The sequence below is a fragment of the Panthera tigris genome, chromosome B1, assembly GCF_018350195.1.
Source record: "Panthera tigris isolate Pti1 chromosome B1, P.tigris_Pti1_mat1.1, whole genome shotgun sequence".
In the NCBI taxonomy this organism is placed as follows: domain Eukaryota; kingdom Metazoa; phylum Chordata; class Mammalia; order Carnivora; family Felidae; genus Panthera; species Panthera tigris.
In genome coordinates, this window is record NC_056663.1 from 193,235,374 (window position 1) to 193,250,219 (window position 14,846).

General features: G+C 47.3%; 1 long non-coding RNA gene across 1 annotated transcript; it reads right to left on the reverse strand.

Annotated features, from left to right (window-relative positions):
• Positions 1–4,387: 4,387 nt before the first annotated feature.
• On the reverse strand, positions 4,388–6,314 carry LOC107180688. Its single transcript, XR_001511443.2, has 3 exons — positions 6,045–6,314; positions 5,572–5,721; positions 4,388–4,881 (listed from the first exon to the last, which is right to left on the reverse strand). It is a non-coding gene; the product is annotated as an uncharacterized LOC107180688 (long non-coding RNA).
• Positions 6,315–14,846: the final 8,532 nt, after the last annotated feature.

Sequence of the window (14,846 nt, forward strand, 5' to 3'; positions counted from 1 at the left end):
CTCGGGCTCTCCTGTGGCTCTGCCTCCCACCTTAGATGCCCAAACGGAATTGGTGAGCCATTCTCTGCTCTCAAGATGCAGAGAAGTATATTTGCTGTTTACCAAATAATTTTTCATTTCAAAGGTTTGGGGCAAGGTTTGTAGAAAAAAGAGAGTTGGAAGGAACAAGTCTTATGTTATCATTGAAAGAGACTGGACCCTGAGATCCAAAGGCCCAAATCTGAATCCCAGACCTGGGATTTTCTTTTCTGGGTAACTTGAGCAAATCTCACTTATTTTCTGGGTAACTTGAGCAAATCTCTTGCCTGTTCTGAGTCTAAGCTTCCTCCTCCTCTCCCAAATGAAGATGGTAATTTTACCTTATAGGGTTGCTGAGGGTTGAACATGAGATTCTGTATGTAAAGCAGGCAATCAGGACCCTGGCTCAAGGTTGGCCTCTGTTCTAGAAGTCCCGAGATAAGTGACAGCTATGGTCTTTCACCTTCTGCAGGCTTTAGAAAGTCAGTGTATAAAGGGGGAAAATAGATTAAAATCCACCCTTGAAGATTTAAACAGGATAGCCTCGATGGTTTTATGCCGACAATGAGATTGCTTCTGGTTAGTGGACTACGTAAACAAAAGAACAGGTAGATAAACATATATTTGAACTTTGCAATCATATTTATCATAGAACAACATGCTCATTGCGTTAGAAATATATCAGAACCCAGAACCCCTGAGGGAATGGGAATGGGCCCATACCCAGGCCTGGCTTCCTCGGTGTGCATCCTGTGTGGTTACGCAGAGTCTCCTGCTGGAAGGCTCCCGTGCTCTGCTGTTACCATCTTGAAAATATTAATAATTTTTGAACAAGGGGCCTCTCAATTTTATTTTCCTCTAGGCCCCACAAATTACGTAGTCAGTGCTGGTCACATCTTCGCATTATCATTTCCTTCACTCCTTCTCACTTCTATTTGGTACAGTTGAATTCACATAAGATAAATGTTTATATGATATGTCACCGTAGCAGTGTAACTATTGTATGAAGCACCTCAGTGCATGCTAAAGTGCCCCCTGGGACATTGGTATAATTGTCCCCACTGGAAAGACGTGTAATTCGTTCAAGGTCACACCATCCGTGAGCGTTCTGATCCCGACTGGTATATCTGCCTACTGTTGCTACTATATCATGATGAATGAGGAAAAACATGAAAAGCAATTCCAGTTCAAAGTTAACACAGAGCAACAAATACCCAACAGGAGGATATTTGGACTAAACCGATAGGCCGGGCCACCCTGGACCCAGCAACACATAATTTATTTATGTTCAATTTCCCCAGTTATGTGCTTTCTTCCTGCCATACAGTCTGTGGGGTTTTACTCATCATTGTATTCCCAGCACAGTGCTTGGCATATAGAAGGTGCTTAATAAATATTTGTTGAACGGAGAATCTTCCTGCCATGTTCTTCTTCACTCAGCATTAACGTGGCCTTCCTTTTTGTAGACTCATACCTTTGTGCTTCTCTTTTTGAAGACCTGTTTGACACGAGAATGTTCTTTAGCCACTTAATGTCTGATCTATGAAGCAAAAGGGCCCACAAGCATAACAAACAAATAAAAACTTTGATGACAACTCTTTTCATGTAAAACGTGGCTGTTCTATTGTGCATTTTAATGCTGTTGGAACATTCCAGTTAGCATTTTCATTCTCCACTGCCTGGGAGTGCCTTGAAAAAGGCTTTGGGAGGGAAGGCTCCTCTGCCAGGTTGCTGTATATATACATTTAGAGCCACTTTATTGAGGTATAATTGACATAGAAAAAGCTGTACGTACCTAATGTATACAATTGGATAGTCTGGAGATAAATATACACCCATGAAACTATCATCACGGTCTATGCAATAAGCATCCAGCCCTCCAGAGTGTTTCCTCCTACCCTCTTTGTTTGTTACGATTATGATCATTCTTGGCATGATAAGAACACTTAACATCAGATCTATCCTTTTAGCAAGTGTTAAAGTACATAATACAGTATTGTTAACTATGCTGTTTTTCCCCAAGCTATCAGTGTCTCCCCACCACCCTGGGGACTAACATACCCCCTCAGTGTCATTCTTCACTCGTACCTTACTTGGCCCCATAGTCAATGTGTCACGAGGGGCTACTGACTTTTCCTCTTGAATTTCTAAACACTACCCTTCCTCGTCATGAACCACTCCTCCAGCTTGGACCTCACTTGTCTCCTTTCTGGAAGGATCCAACGTCTTCCTGGCGGGACTCTTCGCCTCTTTACAGCACCCCCACCACATAGTACTGTCGGAGAGGCCTGTCCAATCCAGGGCAGAGACCACCCCTAGGCAGCGGACAGCCGGAGGTGTGTTTCCTCAGCACCCTCCCCGTAGCTGGGGCAAGGAGTCCTTTTCTCCCGCGGGGAGGATCAGAAGCGCATCTCTACCTGTACCTCACTTCCCTCCTTTTGCTCCATAGAACTTTCGCTCTTTTTTGTGTGTGTTTTTGTGGCTTCCTGCCCTCGTACTTGCTTTTTCAGTGGGAAATGCCCTTTGCTACTGCTTTTTCCCTTTGATCTGCTACTTTTGGTTTCTCTTTGTGACTGATGTTAATTGCTGTCTCCTCTGGAAGCCCCCACTCACTCTCCCAGGCAGAGTCCCTTCTTCGTGCCTGCGTTCCGCGAACGTTGCTCATCTATACAGCTGATGAACCTGGACTGGATGCCGAAGATGAATGAGACATGGTTCCCGCCCCGACCTACTGAAAAGATGCCCCCCCCCCCTCCCAACTTGTGCCCTATCACTACTTCATGCACTATTTTATTATAGCATTTACCAGGTTGCTTATTTCTTCAGCTACTTGATCCTTCATTTGTTCATTCACTGAGCCTTCGTCAAGCCCTTGCCTGCCCTGAGCCCAGTGTTCCGAGAAGCACTGGGAACACAATGAACAATAGTCGGGTTTGCTGAGGGATAGAGATTAATCAATGGGTCATGCAAGGCCTGCATAATTCTTGCTTGGGCAAAGGCTATGAGGAAGTTTATGGACCTAGGAGATTTTATAGCAGGATGTTTGATCTGGTCAGGGAGGCCAAGGAGATGGCCAGGAGAAGTGATAACTGTGATACAGCCTGGAGAAGGAAGAGAGGAGAAGCCTTTCGGGCAGAGAACACAGAAAGCACACCAGCCTGGTGGCGGAACCACAGATGGGGAATGAGAAGACATGGAAAAACTTTGATAAGGCTGGAGTCCAAGGAGCCAAGAGAACAGCAAACATGATGTTGTTGTGGTTGGTGATGATGATGTGAAAGTTTATTGCCTGCCACTGAAGCTCGGTGGGAGCCATGAGGAGGTTTTGAGCAAGGGACTGAAGTGATAGGATTACAGATCTGAAAACACGTGGCTGGCCTGCATTCGGAGCAGATTGGAGGAGGGTGTGGATGCCCAGGGAGACTACGAGGAGGAGGCTTTTTCAGTCAGTCACTGGCTTAGGGCAGCTTGGGGTAAGTTGGGGGGGCATGGAGAGAAGGGGTTAGATCTCGAGCAATTCAAGAGAAAAACTGGTGAACCTTGGAAATTGGTCTGATGTGACTGGGGATGAAGGAAAGGGGGACGTGAGAGCAACCTTTAGATTCCCATTGATCTCTAACGATTTTGAATTCAGAAACCCATGAAAATTAGAGACCGCTCGGGAGACCTATATATATATATATACACACACACACACACACACACATATATATATATATATATATACATGTATATATGTATATATATATACATACATGTGTGTATGTATATATATATATACACATGTATGTATATATATATATATATACACACATGTATGTATATATATACACACGTAGGACATTTTGCCCATCGCTTCAGAAAGATACGTAGACCTTCTAAAGCCCATTCATGAACCCCAGGTTGTAAAAGAAACTATTTCTTACTCTTTATTATACCTCTAGATCCTACTCTAGAAAACAGCATCGAATCTGGCGCTTAGTATTTGTTTGTTGAAGCAGTTAATAAAGGTAAGACAAGAAGCTGATGGTTAATTCTCTCCCCTTCCTGCTGCAATACGGATGTAGGGGTTTTAACAGATGAGCTGCAACTTACATGCCTGTGAACCAACTGCCCATTAGCTTGCAAGGCAGCATTAGGTGGAAAAGTCCACAAATGGACCCCTGAGCCTCCAGGTGGTGGAGAGGAATAAATTTTAGAGTATTAAAGCTCCAAAGACCCAAGATTTGTCTGCAGCAGATGTCTCCCCGCAATGCTAAGTGCTTTGGGCTGAAGAATAAAACCGTCTGCTGTGATTTTTTGTGGGGGAGTGCATCATTTGGAGACGAAGCCAGTCTGCCTATGGCTGAGTGGACAAGGTAAGTTCATGTCTTGCATTTCATGATTTATTTTTACCTTGTGGAAGAAGCAGAAATGGTAATTGTGCTCATAGACAGAGATTGAGGACAGAATCATGCCTTTGCAGATAAGGCATTTCAGGAGGCCAATAAAGATAAGGGGGAAAGAAATGCATAGGAGACGTTTTCAGAAAGATTTAGTTCACACGTATTAACCCAGGCTGGGCTGGATTTTTCTCTCTGTGTCTTGGGTGGCCGCATGCTCGGAGCAGGGAGAACCGTCATCTGAACCACGGACTCTTCAAGGGGTCTTAGCGGTCACCTGACTCATCCTCGCATAAGCACGAATTCCCTCTGCAGTGCCCTTTGCAGGTAGTTCCTGGTGCCTCCATTGTTGAATAAGTGAAAGGAAGTCCCGCCCGGACTTTACAGTTAATGCCAGGAATGGCACATATGCTTCAATTTGCATGACAGTTCCAGTTACTTGACAGGGTCTGCCTAGAGCAGAAGGACTCCAAAGCTGGGTCTGGATTAAAGAAAAAGAAAAAGAATTGATTATTAATGTCTGTCAAAGAGGAAGGAGGATGAGAGTGGTACCCTGGAAGCCAAAAATGTTCTGCTCTTGTCATCCTTGGGTTAGATTCTTCAGTCAATTAATTCACCTCGTATTTATTAAGCATCTACTATGTGGCAGTTGTGGTCCTAGGGGCTGGGGATCTGAATCCAACGGCTATTTCCCAGTCCTCATTTTCCTGCCCTCTCTGCCAAGTAGCCAGACTTGGCCACCTTTTCATTCTTAAGATGCCTCCCACCCCCACCCCCACCCTGCTCTGGCTTCCCTAAAACCATATCCTCTCTTTCCTCCCATCTCACAGGTGATATTGGTCCTCGCTTTTCTCCTCCTCTTCTCTTCCTCTTCTCTATCTTAAAATGGTGGACGCCACAAGATTTGGCCCCAGGTTGCCTTTTCTTCTCTGTCTTTCTTTATCTAGTCCAGGCCCATCCACGTTTCTAAATGCCATGTATATGCTAATGACACTCGGGTGTATGTCTCTAGCCACAAAGGGAAACCTCTATAACCACCTGCTACCTGACAGCTCGACTTAGATCTCTAAAATGCACCTCAAACATAACACATTCGAAAGGGAGCCATTGAGTTTCTGGAATGCCTCTATCTCCCCCAAAGATAACCTCATTTGTTTGCCAGTCTTCCCACCTCAGGAAATGCCTCTGCCTCCAAAACTTTGGACCAGTCTGCCCATGGCAGTCTACACCTTGACCGCTGTCTTCTTCCTGGCCTGGAGTGCGTAAGTAGACCCCCGTTTGCTCTCTCTGTTTCGATGGTTGCTTCCCTTCAGGCCCCTGTCTGCACAATAAGGAGAAGTTGTAAACATAAGTATTACTAGTATCATGTGAGTTGCTCGTTTAAAATGCTTCTTCCCTGTGAAGAAAACTCAAACACCACTTTCCCCACATTTCCAGGGTGACTTTCATCTGCCTGCGTCTCAGACCTTACTGCCCTTACTGTCTTCAGCCACTCGCTAGCTCACTTTGTATTCCTCCAACAAGCTATTTATGTTTCCTCCTCAGGGACTTCACACTGTTTGTTTCTCTTGCTAGAATACTCTTCTTTCTGATCTTTCTGCGGTTGGCTCCTTCTTGTCTCTTAGATCTTAGCTTAAATCGTACCTTGCAGCGTATCTGTATCGTCTTTCGTCTGGAGGATGCAGGCACCTCCCTGCTGGCTTCTGCCTCTGTCTCCCACTCCCATCCTCTCTCCACGCCTCGCAGATTTCAGCCTGGTTGACTCAGCCTAACTCAGTCCAGCCCCTGCCAAGCCGTCCAGCCTCATCCTCGCTGGATTCCTCGCCTTACACAAGGCAAGGAATGCCTTGCCTTTGCTGAGTGGTGGACTGCCTCTGAGTCTTTTCACGTCCTATTCCTCCTGCCCATACTCTCTGCCACCCTTCCTTCTGCATAGCCTCTACTCCTCTCAGACACAATTTAGGAAAGCACCGCCTTCCCTGGAGATGCTTATCTGAGTCTCTCCTGACTTCAACTTCCTGTCTTGGGTGTAGGAAAGCATGTGGGGCTCTTTTCTTGTGTTGTTGCCTGTTTCCTGGTCTCTCTTCTGATAGCTCTCTTGAAAGTAGGGATTTGGAGGTATGGCCTTATCTTTATCCCCGGGGCCCGGCACAGACCTTTGCACCATCATAAACATTACAGGAAGCTTCCTCTACAGGATTTCTGGAAGAGGGCAGTGGGATGGCTTTCTGCTGGGTGGATCAGTTAGTGGTGTACCCATCTCCAGAGTTCATGAGCTCTAAGTGAGGGCTGACCCCTGGGGATAGAATGAATGACATTATCCTGCCAGTAGGTGCATCGTGGAGAATCGAGTCTGGCGCTCTTGATACAGTTCAGCTATGAGGTTTGCATCTTGAAGCAATTCAGCTCCCAGTGTTTGACCTGGGGGCCTAGGAAAGGACAGAACATCAGCAGACATTGGAAATGAGCTGAAAGGACAGGAGAGGCTCAGGTCCCCCAGGAAGTATCATTGTGTCCAGCCCTGGTGGGGCTGCCCCCTTCTCTGGGTATTTCCTCTCACAGGCAGTGGAGTGTAACTGGCCATGTTGCTGTTTAGTGACCCTGCCCCCCTGGCTGCACCTGACTGAGCCAGGAGTAGGCATCCAACTCCACCACGGCCTGTGGGACTCTCCATCTTCCAGAATTTAAATATTAAAATAGAAAAACACAGAGTCTGGAAGGTGGTGGTACCGACTCAAGCTAATGGCTAAAAAAGCTACAAACTCCTGCTGTTGGGATATGTCCATTTCCTTTCCCTTCCTGAGTCAGACCCTCTTGATTCTATGATACAGGTCCAGTAGCCCCGCAAAGAGAGGGAGGTAGTGCATTTGGGATGAGAGAAACTCAAATGCTTTCTGGGGAGTGGACCGGTCTTCCAGGAGTGAAGGATGTAGTGAGGAGAGAGCCAGGGGTAGATTTCAACTTACCATGTTGAGCTGAACAAGCGTCTTTTCCCTATAGCAAAATTAAGGACTTCCAGAAAACCAGGGCTGAAAGTATTTTACTCATGAGGACACTGTGACCCAGAATGGGGTCCTGACTTGCTGAGGCTCCTGCCATCGGTTAATGGTCAGGTCGGCTCTTAGCTCAGTGTTCTTCTCACCATCTCAGTTGTCCTCAGTCTGTTGAGCTGGGCTCAGCTCATCGGTCAGCAGGGACTCATTGTAATCCCCTTCAGTGTCCCACTTGGTGGCTGCAGCTGATTACCTCTGGAGTCCAGGAGCCCAGGGTTAACCACCCCTCCCAGCTGCTATGTGGTTACCAGGGGGGTGTGTTTATCTAGGGCATCTGCCAACCGAAGGACCCAAGTGACCATCCCTTAAGATTGTGGGGCTGTGAACTATAAAGTGATGATCACATGGCAGGGCACTGGCACTGAGGAGCATCCATCATAATAACATGATGTGATGTGAGCAGCGTGGAGGCGGTCCTCGAAAGCTGCCCCACCCACCCACGCCCTGCTAGCCCTGCAGCCTTCCAGCAGGGCTGCATTCCTGGCCTCAGACGTCACGCTCGTTACATTGCTTCCAAATTTGGTTGGATGCCATAAATGAGCTCCTCTTTCCAACCAAATCAGTCTTTCCAAGGCAAGAGGATGTCTGTTGTCTCTGTAGGAAGCAGATTCCCAGGGAGACCTGTAGGCAGGCAATGCTCCTGTCTGACTTCCACAGTTGGTGTGAAGTCATTGTCCTCGGGGGGTGATCTGAGTTTTGCTTGAATCAGAATCCCTGGGTATGATTGTGAGAATGCGGATAATTGGGCCTCTTTCGGACCTACGGAATCCTCACCTCTGTGTTATTAACACGTCCCTCAGATGAGGAAGTTCGCTGGTCTCAAGAGTTCACTGGAGTTGGAAAAAGTGAGGAATTTAGGCTGGGGAGATAGTGGTTTCCTGCCCCTGCTGTAGACTTCCTAGCTGGGTAATTTGCATGTGTCTCTCACCTTCTCTGAGTATCCTTGTAAAGGAAGGAATATGTCTTATCTATATTGATCTCTAGCCCGTGCCGAGGACACAGGTGGCCCTCAACTAATGTTGAATGAATGCCTGCATGACTGAAGACCTCAGCCCACTCTGCACCTAGTGACTGAGTTGATTCGGGAGAGACACCTGTGCGGCATCCTACATATGGTAGGTGCTCATCAACACCTCAGTACAGTGGCTTGTCCTCGGCAGGTAACCTGAGTAGAGAAACAGAAGTGCGGAGGAGATGACAGGTGTTCAGAGACCTCTCTGAGACCCAGCGGCACTAGGTGCTTCCAGAAAAATCCAGACATTCCTTCTTCTTCTGCTTCCTATGGCCTTCCGTCCATTGTCCTGGGAGTCACCAAATCAGCGAAGGTCAGCCAAGGCCGGTCACAGAGGAGAGGGCTAGAGCTGCCAGTATGCCATCTTAGGGCAGAGGAGGCCACCAGGTGGCTTCCAGGTCTGTGTCCAGAGGTGGAGGGGCATCTTGGCTGTGGTCAGCAGCTAAGGGTAGGTGACATGTGGAGGAATGACGACGTCGGTGGTTTGAGATTTTGGGTATGAATACATAAATCCTGGTCTTACAGGTGGTACCACTGGGACAAAAATAGCTAATTTCTTCCAGATGCAATGATTTTACCCGTGAAAAGGTCATAATGTACATCCTTCCCTAAATATTCCCAGGATTTTTGTGAGAATTAAATGAGGCAACAGGGATGTAATGATTGTCTCCATATAGATCATATCGTGATGCTTTCTCCTCAAAGTGTGGTTCCCAGACCAGCGGCATTGGTGGGACTCAGGAGCTTATTAGAAATGCAGAATCTTAGGAGCCACCCCAGACTTACTGAATCAGGACCTCATTTTAACATGATCCCTAGGTGGTTTGAAATACACATGAAAGCTTAAGAAGCAAAGAGTAAACGATTTTAAGGAAGTTTTGGTTCTCCAAACACCTTCTTTTTTTTTCTAGACAACCCTCTGAAGAAGGGAATGTGTCTTATTTATCTCTGTTTAATTCCTAGAAAGTAATTGACCCTTAACTGGAGTAGAAGGAAGGAAGGAAGGAAGGGAGGGAGGGAGGAAGGAAGGGAGGAAGGAAGGAAGGAAGGAAGGGAGGAAGGGAGGAAGGGAGGAAGGAAGTGAGGGGGGGAGGAAGGGAGGGAGGAAGGAAGGGAGGGAGGGAGGAAGGAAGAAAGGAAGGGAGGGAGGGGGGAAGGAAGGGAGAGGGGGAGGAAGGGAGGGAGGTGGGAAGGAAGATCTTACTCTCACTCACTACTTGGAGCCCTTTACCCAATATTTCTCCTGCTGTAATAACAGGACATGTATGTGGTGATTGCAGCTGCTTCACAACCACTGATGCCAACCACAGATGCAGGCATTTAGTATGTGATTAAGGACAGAGGAATCCACTTAATGTGGGTTATGGGAGATATTTGGCAGGAACCAAGGGACAGGGGTTGGATTTTAGTTTCCAAAGATAATGTCTTTCCCAATTATTTAAAGCCCTCAGTAACTTGGATCACACCCAGACAGAAATAAGCCTTCTTAAGTCAGAACTGTGTGAACAGCTCTTCTGCTCACGTTTTTGGCAGAATCTTGACTCTAATGGTCTGTTCAGGTGCTTATGTAACATGACGTGGTGGGGTTGTCCAGCTGGATCTTTGTCGAGTTGAGACCAACTAACTTACCCTCTATAAAGGAGAAATGCTTTTTGTTTACTAGATTTTACCACCAGTGAAATTAATTAAAGGATTAATCTATCCTATCGTTCAACAAATGTGCTTGGCTTGGGGTTACCATAGTGAGCGTGCAAGCAATCCCTGCTTCTATCAAGTAATTGCTGGGTAGTGAGGTTGGAATATGAATTGAGCAATTACAGTGAGGGTTCAGGAAGTACGGGCTGCTATGGGCGAGCATGGCAGGCAAACTTAGCCTCATAAGGGTAGAGGTGATGGAGAGAAGTGACCTGTAGGCTGATACTCAATGAGTAGGAGCTAAGCAGTTGGGATAGGAAGGAGGAAATGAAGCTGATACAAAGAACAGCCTGGATCGGGGTCTAGAAGCAAGAAAGAGCATGCTGTGGCAGAGGAAGAGAAGCAGTAAGTGTTTGGATAGCTAGAGTGACTGTATGGGCTGCTTGTGGGTATATACATGGGGGGGAAGTGTGATGAGAGACGGGGCTACAGAGGTAAGCAAGGGTGGGACCTCCTGGGGTGTTTTGAATCCTCCTAGGAGATTTGCATGTTATCCCCAGGTCACTAGAGGAAGCCTTTGAAAGTGTTGGTGGGTCTGATACATTTCCAGTTTTCTGCTCGAATGGACCAGTGGACCCCCCCTTGTCACTAGGGCAGTGGGAAAAGATTTGTCTCTGTTCTGTGTGTCTCACCCTGACCTCAGCAGCGGGGTGGCTGCTTCTTGCTTTGCATCCTTTAAGCCTAACCAAGGGTTGTTTTGTGTACTTCTCCCAAGAATCATACATATTCCTCCACCCAGCCTTCATCGGTGAAACTCTCCTGGTCACTCTGCTTCCAGTCTGTCCCGTGCAAAGGTCTACTTATTATAGTCTATTTGTCTGGGTCCTCCTGCCTAAAGGAGCAAGTTTAGCTCTGGCAGCTTTGAGCCTGAGCTGAGAAGAGCTGCCCTGCTGGGCCTCACCAGTGACAGCCCTGTGGCCACCATCCCAGCAGCTGAGGGTCAGGCCATTACTATGCAATTGATTTATACCCATTAGTATATTGGCTGCGTGTATACTTCATTGCCAAGGGTCTTACTATGAGTTGTCACTTTCGGAAGGTTTTTGAGAGGCAGGGTGGCCAGAACATGGGATTGAGGGTCAGAAGAACTGGCATGCATCACGGTCCCTTCCTGCCCTCATTCCGTGACCTTGGGTGAGTCACCTGAATCTTCATCGCCTCAGCTGTAAACGAGGACAAACAAGATCAAAGAAGATCGTGTGTGGGAAAGTGCTTTGTAAAGTTCTATGAAAGAGTGAGTTTTCATTGGCACTCTGGGCATTGCTGGCTTCATCCCTGGCTACACCACCCCTTTCTGGCACCGCTGAAGGCAGATAGGGCTCAGGAGCTGTGCATTTGCTCACCTTCCACAACTAATCGCTGCCTTCATGTCTGAGGCTTGCAAATTAGGTTTCATTTTCTCACGACTCCTGCCCTCCATCGCTAATGGATAACCCAATTAGAAACCATTCGTCCAAATGTAAATATTATTTCAGCTCAAACTTGTTGAGAACAAACAATTTTCGGTGACACGATCCACTTTGAAACACTTTCTGGTGGACCTGTGGCATACACACCCAATTTGCTTCCCTTGTATGTAATTATCTCCTCAAGCTTCCGCTGGCATTTTCTGAAATGTTAATGGCATGACATTAAATTCTAGCTCATTTCAGAGCTCCTGTTTTCCTCTAAAATTTTTTTCTCAGGGAATCTTAAAAAAAAAATAGGTCGACCGATAGGTAGGTAAAATAGAAAAGCATTGATTGTCCCTCTTCAAATAATTGCCCTCCAAAATGCAAAATACTGACATGACAGCACAAAGGGGAGATTAAGGTTCAAAGCATTCGGATGAACATGAAATTTAGAGATTTTTCATCTTTGAATCTTATCCTTGGATGGGATCCTCACCATCTCCTGGTCTCATCCATCATACACGGTGGGGGTTCCTGTCCTGGAAACGACGATAATAGAATGTCCAGGTCTTCAGATAAGGTGTTCTTCAGAAAAGGTGGGGCCCCTACAGGTTATGTTCTCCCTAAAACCTCCCTGGAGTGTCCCTCCCTATCAGGTGGAGACGGTGATTCTCTCTCCTTGCTTCCAAGTGGTCCACATTCCTTTCCCCACCATTTTCCATTTACTGTCCTTCCTTAGTTATCTGTCTCCCCGCGGTAGACCACAGGCTCCCAGAAAGGAGGGACTGGGATTCATTTGCCTCAGCAGCGTGACTGTATTGGCCTTCTAACTTCTTTTTCTGACTTGACCTCATCTCTACACCATCCTCCCCATGGAAGCCAAGGAAGCCTTTAAGATGTAAATCAGATCAGTCCTTCCCCTACTTAAAACCCTTCCCTGAGTACTCTCGTTCTCTGGACAAGTCCAAACTCCTTCACGAGGTGTAGGGGGCCTTTCATTGTCTGGACCTGGCTTAGTTCTCCAACCTCATCCGCACCAGTCCTCTCTCCATAGGGGGAGCTCCACCCATCAGTGAGCCACAGTAACTCCCTGAATACATCCTACCCTCTCACATGGTAGCAGCAACTGCTATTTACTGAGCATTTGCTATCCGCCAGGTACTTTCTCTTGCTCAATCTGCGTTCTTTTTTTTTTTCTTTTTAAGTTTATTTATTTATTTTGAGAGAGGACGAGTGGGGAGGAGCAGAGAGAGAGAGAGAGAGAGAGAGAGAGACAGATGGAATCCAAAGCAGGCTCTGGACTGTCAGCTCAGAGATGGATGTGGGGCTCGAACGCACAAACCGGTGAGATCGTGACCTGAGCTGAAATCAAGAGTCGGCCACTTAACAGACTGAGCCACCCTGGCGCCCTGGATTCTTAATCGGCCCCATAGCAACCCCATGTGACAGTTAGTATTATCCCCTTTTACAGATCAGAAACCTGACCTCTGAAAAGGAAAGGAAATTAGCTCCTGGCCAGACAGTTAAAGGCCATTAAAGGGTTAGAAGCAGGCCTTTGACTCCAGGGCCAGAGATTTTTGCCCACCATGTTCTGTCGAAGACGTGACTCTCAGGTGGAAAGAACTTACTTCCAGCTGAGATGTGACTGTGCCCAGAGAGATAAGAGACTGCCTAAGAGATCTGCTAAGTGTCCCACCCAAAGGAGATTTCAAGGGTGCTGTAGGAAGTCAGAGCAGCACAGCACTTTCAATTGCAAGGGTCCATTGTTACATTCAGAGGATAAAGAGGACTTGCACGGTAGAGACAGAAAGAGAGGCTGTTCTGAGCAGGGGCATCACCCGAGGAGGGCTCGCAGAGGGGAAGGCCCCAAGTATGTCTGGGGTGAAGCAGAGAAGGGCTCCCTCTGGCCAAAGTATAGAATCTGGGGAAATGTGGAATGGGCCAGGAACGCGGGGACAGGTCAGCTACAAGAGGCTCCCCAAAGCTGGGCTGAGAAGCTGGGGCTGATCTGGTGGGCCGTCTGAGAGATTCTGATCACCTTCTGGCAAAGAGCTGCTCTGATCCAGTGTTGTTTTGGGGGGGGAAACAATATAAAATCCAGGGTGGGTGAACAGGGGGAAGGAGCAAGTCACGAATGCCCCATGACAATGCTTTTGCAACAGTTCTGACAAGAGCAGGGGCTCTGTAATTGCAAAGCAAGGGCCTGGTCCCACAGGTATTTAAAGCCACCTGGTCTATAATTTACATTTTCATGACATTGCTGATTTTGCTGCTACTGATGTCTGGGGACCTCTGAGGCACTTTCCGGTCACCCCCTGGGTGGCCAGAGGCCTGTGTGTGGCACTTAAAGAGCGCTCTGTTAGGGTCAAGAGCCCTGGGGTCTCAGGCCGGGCCCTGCCCCACTGGTGGGATAGTCTTAAGCAACTTTTGCAGCTTCCTGGGCTTTTTCCATGTTTGTCCCACCCAACGACGGGCTCGTCTAACGCCTCAATCAAACAAGAGTTTTGGTAACATGGAAATACTCTCCCAGGATGTTTGGAGCGCCTACCGTGTGCACAGCGCTGTGGGTAACACCGGAATAAGATCCGGCCACTCGTCACTGCTTCTGCCCGAGTTTAAACAGTGTGGATGTATAATAAAGGCCTTTTGAAAGCAAGCAGGCGAGAGAGGGGCATCTGATGAGTAACGCGGCCAACAGCCGGGTGAGTCAGTTTACATGAAAGCACCTGACAGAGCCCTGTCTATGTTGATTTGCAGTTTGGGTCCTTTGCACCAGAACATTTAACCTGTTCTAAACAAGTCAGAGGCTTCCATAGCTTTTAGCCAGGAAGAAAAGGAATCAGACCCCCCTGTTGGAAGACTTGATCAAAGTGGACCTCGGAGCACAAAGCAAATGCGTAGTAGGACCTAACCGAATACAATCGGAATCAGTGTAAAAAAATTCATCGCTTTTTTTTTTTTTTTTAACAGGCATTCATTCACTTATTTACTCAACGTTTTATAAGCAGCCACTCACTATGCGGGTTTCCTTGATTGTTGAATTGCACAGACTGTCAGCTCCTTGGGAGGAAATATATCTTGTCCATCCATGGGTCAGCAGGGCTGTCCTGGAGCAGTACCTCTCCGGCACAAGGCCACCCCGCTGAGTGGGTCGGCGCTGGAATCCAGCCTCTCTGCTCTGCTGGTTCAGAGCTGCTGGAGCCTGGAGGCCTTCATTCTTAATGAGCACAAAGGTCCTGTCTGGGTGCTAAGCCGCCACCTGAGGAACTGTGTGTTCCCAGAGGAAGCCTCTTTT